At 32.6% G+C, this 9,082-nt stretch overlaps 1 long non-coding RNA gene across 4 annotated transcripts; it reads left to right on the top strand.

Moving 5' to 3' along the window:
• The first annotated feature begins 4,658 nt into the window (after positions 1–4,658).
• LOC110784056 (uncharacterized) lies at positions 4,659–8,685 on the top strand. 4 transcript variants are annotated; one of them, XR_008918787.1, is made up of 6 exons: positions 4,659–4,911; positions 6,060–6,132; positions 6,617–6,685; positions 7,372–7,458; positions 7,749–7,829; positions 7,987–8,434. It is a non-coding gene; the product is annotated as an uncharacterized lncRNA (long non-coding RNA). The 4 variants fall into 4 exon arrangements; XR_008918786.1 differs by lacking the exon at positions 6,060–6,132 and adding an exon at positions 8,528–8,685 and having other exon boundaries at positions 4,660–4,911; positions 7,987–8,119; XR_002532243.2 differs by having other exon boundaries at positions 4,660–4,911; positions 6,060–6,138.
• Positions 8,686–9,082: the final 397 nt, after the last annotated feature.

The following is a 9,082-nucleotide window of genomic DNA, read 5'->3' on the forward strand; positions in this document are numbered from 1 at the left end:
GCGATGGGCTGGTGCTTGTGCGTCGGCCCGTCGCTCATGTGGCTCTTGTGGCATGCCCATGGCCTTTCCTTTCGGCCAACTTGTGGGCTTTCCTCGAGCTTCTCGTTTCCGATTTGTTTTCCGATTTTGGTAATATTTCCGATTTGAGCAGTATTTCCGTTTACGATAATCTCCCAATTCCGACAATATTTCCGTTTCCGGCAATACTTCTTTTTCCAATAATATTTTTCGATTCGAACCATATTTTCATTTCCGGTAATTTCTTTGATTCCGGTAATATTTATGTTTTCGATATGACCATATTTCCGTTTCCGGCAATATCTTAATTTCCGTAACATTTATAATTCCAATAATATTTTCGATACGAAAATATTTCTGATTCCGGCAATATCTTTGTTTCATAAAATATTCTCGGTTTTTCCTTTTGATGATTTGTTTAGCTCCCATTAAACCAACATCCATCATTTCTTAATATCCATTATTAGAGTGTTTACTTTATATAATATTCACTTAAAATTTTTGATCCGTTCACGCACTATTGGTGTGACCCTACGGCTTCAGTCAAGAGTAAGTTGTGGGATTAATAATATTAGTTCCACTTGAACTGAAGCGGCCTCTAGCTATACATTTAAATCATTTGATCTCACTGAATACTTAACTTGCTTAAGTAATACTGAACCGCATTTATTATATTTCTCATTAAATGTAAAGTTGGACGAAAGACATATTTCTTCTAGTCTCCCACTTGTCCTTAGGGAAAAGTGTGTATTTCCTAATTCCTTTGTCGCTTGATGCCTACTTATGAACATAAGGTATGACTGGTCATTCTTATCACGTCTAGAGGTATTTCTCGGTGTCAGAGTTCAACTGATCAAATAAACATATGTCCATAGCCTATGATCCATCTGAGCACGACCATGGATTTTACAGTTTCTAGCTCTCTGAGAGGCCTTTGTACCCGTTTGGTATCTCATCCCAATTTGTGGGAGGGAAATCCCAATCTTGCAATATTGAGGTTAAACTTTGTTCGATAGGTGGTTACCTGAGCGTGCCGTTATAGCCTCCTTTTACGGTGTGACGGTTGACAACGTCAAAGTAAGCAGTTCTCAAATAAGTAATCTCAAAGGTATTGAGGATTAGTGTCTAATACGTTTATGAAATTTACTTATGACAGATTTTTACATCTCTTACAGTAAAGTTTCATAGGTTTGTCGGATACTAATTTTATCAAGTAAGCATCTATGAAAATGATTTCTACATTGCCATATCCACATAGTCAAGAAATAGAACTACTAGTCATCTTACATTCTAGTCGTCTAACGTTTTCTATGCGTCCATTTTTATAGAAAACTTCCGACCAGGGACCATTTTCAACATTTGACATTAAAGTTCACTAGATAGACGTTTCTTAGTCACATGAATGGTGTAACATCTCGATCTTTCGAGACGCTAATAAAGACCTCTTAACCCTTAATGATCACAATTACTCGGCCCCTTAATACGTAGCGGAAAAATTAACCTTAATTCTAAGCTCAATCATGGACCTGTGGATTATGGGCCCACAAAAACAACCATAAATAACTTGAACGAATAATTCTTAAATAAATAATAAATCTTAATTAACCATTACACTTACATCATTCAAATACTAATCTCAGAAATTAACATAGACTTAATTCATAAAATTCGGTTTACAATTCCTTAAGGAAAATTATGCTCCATTGATGCTAACTCGGCACCACTAATACCCTCTTAACAAAGAAAAGAATGCAAAACAAAAAAAATTCCAAAATGACTGGAAAACTCGTAATCCTTACTTCAGCCTGAAACGTTTTATTTCAAAATCATTTGTTCAAAAGAGCTTTCAAAATATAACTTGGCCTTTGTTCGGAAATAGAATTTGGTTGTATTTGAAAACTTATAGCTGGCATTGATCATTACCTTCACAAATCATTGGTAAGAACAGGTTTTGGACACAAACATAACTTATCACAAAACACAAATTACCACACACGTTTGACCGTTCCGGTCTTAGCTTTAATTTTAGTATCCTTCCTGCGCATGTAACTTGCCCACTTTTCTATGTCCGTTCATAATCAAATACCACTAAAAAAATAAGAGTTTCTTTACTTTTCAATATCATTTCAAAATCTGTTTCATTACACAAATATATTTCCGAACAATCCCATAATCAACTACCACAATTAAACAATATTTCAATACAAATGCAGTTCATGATATTCATGGCCATTGATATATGATCATATAGATAGAGTAATTTTACACACGCGGGCACAAATATAAATTTGTGGAACATAAAAGTTACCTTAATAAAAGCATATTCCTTAATAATCTTCAAGATCGATACACTATTATCTCCAATGACATCCCATAATCTTGACCACCAACTTTAACTTCAACTACATAAATTTATTACCAACAATTTGCCTCACAACCAATAACACAAAATCAATAACTTGACTCACAAAAACCGAATAAGAAACTCATAGTCAAATACTATTTTAGTTGCTAATTAAAACTGAAATTCAAACTTTTTAAACCCAACTAACAAAATAAAGTTAACAACGCAACTAAGAAATGGTTAAAGTGAGAAATAACAAGGAACAAAGAGCAATAGCAAAAACACGTTGGCAGAAACAACTATGAGTTTCAGAAGACCATATCTCCTAGCTCAGGTTCCCGAATTAAGTAATTCTTGAGCCTAAGCTAGTAAAATTATCAAAGTCTACAACTTTAATTCAGGAACTAATGGCTAAAAATTATTTTTTACTGGAGATATTTTAGCAAACAAAAGTGCTAACAATAGAGGAGATAAAATTTGTGAGTGAGATGGATTTTAGTGCTATAACCTTTAAGGAATTAATGGTGGTGGTTACGGACGTTTTCCGGAGGAATTAGTGGCTGATAAGGGGCAGTTGTTTGGGATATTAATTTCATCCAAATTGAGGAAAACCAATAGAGAACAAATACAAGGTTTTCCACCATCAAAATCCCAATTGAAACATTGTTACTATCAAACTTTTTAAAAACTCAATTGGAGAATTGTTATCACCTTGACAACAAGGCACAAAATATAAATATATTGGCATCTTATCTATTAATAGACACGAAGCAAGAGGGTGAGAAAAGAAAAAGAAAAGAAAGGCAAAATAATGTTCTTTGGTCCTTAGAAGCCATAAGGGAAAAATAGTCTTTACATATAATAACATCATAAAATCAAATATTTTACTTCATACTTAAATACTACAACTAGGAAATCAGGATTAACAATACTTTAATAACAAGAGGATTTAAAGTGATAATTAAGATAATAAAAATAAATATAATTAATTTTAAATTAAAACCTCTTCAAAACAAGGCTATTACAACTGGTCCTGACGTCTATCTTGAATGTATCATCAAATTGAATGTACTCATCATTTAATAAACCACAAAGTTAAATGGAAAAAAATTATCCATTTCTATGAATGGTTAACCATAAATGTTTTAAAAAGTATTTAAACTCTAAAAACTTAAAAACATTTAAAGGACATCAAACCCATTCTCCAATATGCTTGATTTCCATAGCTGCAGTGTGCGAGTTGTGGTTCTCTTCCGTCAGAGATGTTTTCAATGGATCTAAGATGTTGTCATCAGTTCCAATCTTGCTTATCTCGACTTATTTTCTTTCAAAGAATTCTTTTAGAAGGTGAAATCTAAGAAGTACATGCTTGACTCTCTGGTGGTGTCTAGGCTCTTTAGCCTGAGCAATAGCTCCGTTATTATCACAATATAGAGATATTGGTCTTTTATGGAGGGGACCACACCAAGGTCGCCAATGAAATTTCTTAGCCAAATTTCTTCCTTTGATGATTCATGTGAAACAATGTACTCCTCTTCAGTTGTAGAATCCGCAATATAATAGTGCTTTGCTTAACACTTTTCCAACCTACTGTACCTCCGTTCAGGCATAAGACAAACCCAGACTGTGATCTGAAATCATCTTTGTTGGTTTGGAAGGTAGCTTGCATCCGTATATCCATTTACAATCAATCCATCATCTCTACCATAGACTAGGAAATCATCCTTATGCCTTGTCAAGTACTTAAGAATGTTCTTGGAAGGAGTCCAATGTGTCTCTCCTTGGTCTGACGTGTATCTACTCGTAGCACTGAGTGCATACGAAACACAAGGGCGTGTACATATCATATCATGCATTATTGAACCAATCAATGTTGCATATGGTATCCTACTCATTCTTCCTCTCTCATTTGGTGTCTTTGGACACCGAGTCTTGCTATAAGTTATTTCACGAGACATGGGTAGATGACCTCTCTTGGAGTCAGCCACATTCAACCAGTACAAGAAAAATGGATTATAGCAACGCCATTTTATGCTACAGTTTTAATGGCGTTGCTATATCATACTTATTGCAACAGTTAAATAATTATACTTTTGAGTAGACTTTGACTTTAAAAATACGTTGCCATAGAAAAACTATGGCGACAATTGTATATTTTTGTTATTCTATTGTAACAGTTTTTTTTGATAAGATATCTCAACGAATTTTGGTGAGGCATATGAAAGAATGAAAGATGTTAAAAATAAAATTAAAAAATAATTATTAGGGTATTTTAAAGTTTCAATAAACTGCAATTTATTTTTTTTCCCTCCCTCTCAGTCTCTCACGCTTTCACTATCGTGTTTTTCTCCCCAAACCCTTAAACAATTTCTACGGTTCTACCTCTCTTCCGTCGGCTCCATCCTCTTCGTCGTTCTCCTTCATCCTTTTCATCATCTTTCTTTGATCCAACTAATTGGATATCTGCGTTTCGGAATCGCCGATGGGTCTTTGAATTAGAGATAATAAAAATTGGTGAATTGTGTTTCTGAATTGGCGAGAAGAACAAGGTTAGTTGTACATTTCTTTTGAATTTTCTCTTAAATTAACAACTTAAGTTGTTTAAATTATTAACCGGTTAAAATTGGAATGGTTTTGTGCGGTTTTAAGGATTAAATTAGGGTTTCTTAGTTAGGGAAATTGGTACGATTTTTAATAAGGGAGTCCGTCTGATGATGTTGCTTCTTCTATCGCTCTTTGATTTTTTTGTTGATTCTTGTACAATTTAATTACAAAATTCTTTGTTGATTCAATATCAATCAATTTTGTGATCGGGCTCATTATGATTGGTAATTAACTAATTACTACGAAGTACTATTTATCTTCGTCTTTGCTGTTTTTTTTGCTAAATATTAATTAGATAGTTGTGCTAAACACTAATCTATCAATTTTTTTTTGTCTAATATAAAACATAGAAGGAAGAGGACATAAATTCAAGAGTCGTTTTTTGTTTTGGAAACCGAAATCAAGCAATATTTTTGTAACAAGTAGTAGTTGCGGGATGCCAATTTCCTTAGTTGGTGATCCGTCCAACCCCGTCATTTCTGCAAGAGCGAAAAAGGGAATAATATCAACAAATATTAGAAGTCAAATATAGGTTGTTCTTGTTTTACTGTGTATGTGTGTCAAACTATAGATAATCAGAGAACGAAGGTGCAGGGAAAGTCCGCAAGTCTCTAAGTTAAAGGATTGGTTTGTACCTGCATAGTTTGGTGTTAAGGGAACATAACTCTCTAAGGTTGGTCATCTGACATACAAGTAATTACAGTGTCAGTTCTGAAAGTTGATGGTGCTTGAAACTGATGAAGTTATCCCACATGTATTCATCTCATGAATTTGTATAATGTTTTCTCCTCCTATTTCATTCTGCAATTCCCTTTTCTTTCTCCAAAACATAAGTTGAATACTTGCCAAGTATAAACTTCTTGTGTTTTGCATGGAACTATAATTTGTAGTATCTGGTTGAATACACAAAATTGTGAGTAATTCTAATTTGTGGTATCTGATTGAATGCAAAAAAATTTGAGTAATTCATGACATATTAGATTGATATAATGGATTTTGTATTGTTGTAAAATTAGGTTGTTTCATATACATATAGATCAGTCGTCTGTCTCAGTTTACTAAATTTATAGCACATTTTTGTATGTCTGCGCAGTTGTAGGTCAGTAATTAAACTGATGGCCACTCCATATTACTCTAAAAGTCACCCTACCATTGAAATTCACCAAGTACAGGTTTATCCTCTGTATGCAAGATTTAATCTTTCATTCATACCTCGATCATTAAAGTTGCTCTCTTTGTTATTATTATCACTCTTATAAGTTAGAGTTTGTTCATGTTCTATTTTCATGCATTTCTTATAAAAGTAAGCTCTCATTTTGACTACCATCTCTGCCATTAACCGTGAACAACAAATTTACATGAATGTTTGTTTTACTATTAACTTGCACTTGCATTGACTACAATATCTATTGCTGAATTTTGTCAAAGTTGATGTTTGTATTTCTATTGGTCATACTATAATACATGCTAACTGGAGTAACCGTCCTATATTGCTAAAAGTTATTAGAAAATTGTGACTCACAGTTCTCTATAGTTATCTTTGGACTTTTCGTTACAAGGAGTATTAATGATGGTCATTTGGATTGAACAGTCTTTGTTGATATTTTGGTTATGTATAATAGGCTAACTACAGTTTGAATTGTCTCTTAGGGACTCTGAAAAGATGGTTTTTGAGCGTTTGCAGAAAGAATTTGAAGTTACACTCATCTCAAACTCAAGGTAGCTGGTTCTAATTTTCTAAAGGTCTCTAGGGGAAACTGATAGCACTTTGTTTATCACAATAATTGGTTATGCATACGCATAGATCACTTTCACTAGTTCGTAAATGTGACAATAACTAAACGTTGAATCACCTAACAGATATGAATTGATCTAAATCATGTTTCCCCTTAGCATACATGCATGTTGTTTTAAATCATTGGCAAGTGTATGCGTATGACAGGATTTTTATCTGGATTTTATGTTCATTGCTGTCAGTTTCTTACACCCTCGGATATCTTTGACTTGTTAAGTGTTAAGGTGCCAATTTGGTTAATATATAGGAAAAGTGAAATGATGCCTAATCTTTAACCTTTTATTTCCCCCTGAAAAACAATGAGTTTGTTCAAGCGCAAACAGTTTAACACTATTGTGTTTCCTTGACTGACTGGGAGTCGGGAAACTATTCTTTTCTACCAGGTAAGAATCTCTGTTTTGCATTCATTGTTAATTATGTCGCCAGGTCTTTGTTTTTTACTGTAGTTTCTTAAACCATCATGTTGGAGAAGTTTGTGTATGGCCTTTCTTTTTTACTTGCTAGTTCATTTTTTTGATTTAGTCAGTAAGACACTAAGACCTATTAGTCAATTCACTGAATGTTCTACTTCTGTATATGAATGAAAATATTGTCTTCTCTTGTTTGTCAGGTTCGAGATGGTTCTTTATATCAAGGAACTGTGATGTCAATGGACCCAAATGAGGGTACTTTTGTACTGCACTGTGAGGTCACTAAGGTACTATACTAATTTAATGAACTAATTTTTCACTTTAGAGCTGGGCAGAAGGATGCAACTTTATAGTTCGTTTAAAATTTAATTGTTTATGTGTTGAGGTTCTATTGCTTTCTAGGGCTGATTTTAAATAATTTGCTAGCTCGATTCACAATTTTCCGACAATGCCTCTCATTTGTGCTCATAAATTTGAATTCTATCCTAGTACCCCTTTTCCCTGTTATTTACTTTAGTCATAAATCTCATAATGAAAATTGCAACTAAATCTTCCACTTTTTTTTCATGAACAAAAGGGTAAAATCAAGCATGTGGATTAAGTTAATGTTCCTGGACACTTACTTCTTCGGCCTAAGCTTGATGAGTATATGCCCCAGGTGACTGGTGTTCTTTTTGTTGATTCTTTGGAGTTCTTTCCTAACTGTCGGGCAACTGCTTAGTATTTTTTTTCCTCCAATCCTTTTGCTTTCTGTTCTTTTCACTTCACACATGTAATGATTATGAAGTCTGACTGTTTATCTGATTTTTTTTAAGGTATTTGTACGATATCCTAACCAAGGCCAGTGTTGTAAAGAAGAGAATTCCTTTACTAATTGTTTGCAATGAAACTAAGAAAGTGACAACACATTCGAAAGATTTTATTCGCTAGCAACATGGAGAAAGATAAGTGAGACTTCATTTCTTTTGTCTTAAAATTTCAGATTTGCCCCCTCCTACTAGACAGCAATAGGATGAATTTATTCAAATTACAAAATACTCTTGGCTGGTTTGCCGCATTGTAAATTATGTCCACCAATCACCTCAGGCATTAGATCAATTTTAAACGAATGTTTGTCGCATTTTTCACTTTCACTATCATTTTAAGTTACAGACTTTTGTAATAGATAAGCTACAATAGATGTCTTAATGAATTCACATGAGACATTATGTACTGAAAAAAGTTACTCTTTTCCCATTATTAAGGTTTATCTTTTGACATTCATTTTGTGCTCTGTTTTTTCATACGTATTTGGATTATATTCATTGATAATAAATTTCTTATTAAAATGTTATCCTTACGTTGTTTGTTGTGCAGGATGATGCATATATTCAAAAATGAAAAGCTACTTTAAGCATGTGAAGATTTATAGTGTTTATGGCACATAAATATTAGGCTTGGATTTTTTTATGATGGATGTAGTTTTAGAACCAATGATTTTTTTTTCTATTTTAATTGTAAGATATATATATATATATATATATATATATATATATATATATATATATATATATATATATATATATATATATATATATGCATATTATTCAATCCTTATTAGTTGTAATCGAGTTGTTTTAACCTTAAAGGAACGTAGACCTAATCAAGAGTTTAATGATTAAAAGCTCCCACTAAAACCAAGAAATTTACATGCTTTACAAATTTTAAACATAAAATTGTATTTCCTAGTCCAACCGGAAACTTACAAGTTTAATTAAAATTTAAAGCTCATATAAAATATTATTTCAATCCCTTTATTTTATTTTCAGTTGATTAAAATTAATTTATTTAAATTTTATCAAGGTTTTAATTTTAATAAAATAATTAGTATAAATAAATTAATCATAATTAAATTAATCAAAATTAAATTCC

This window comes from Spinacia oleracea, chromosome 4 (assembly GCF_020520425.1).
Source record: "Spinacia oleracea cultivar Varoflay chromosome 4, BTI_SOV_V1, whole genome shotgun sequence".
NCBI lineage: Eukaryota > Viridiplantae > Streptophyta > Magnoliopsida > Caryophyllales > Amaranthaceae > Spinacia > Spinacia oleracea.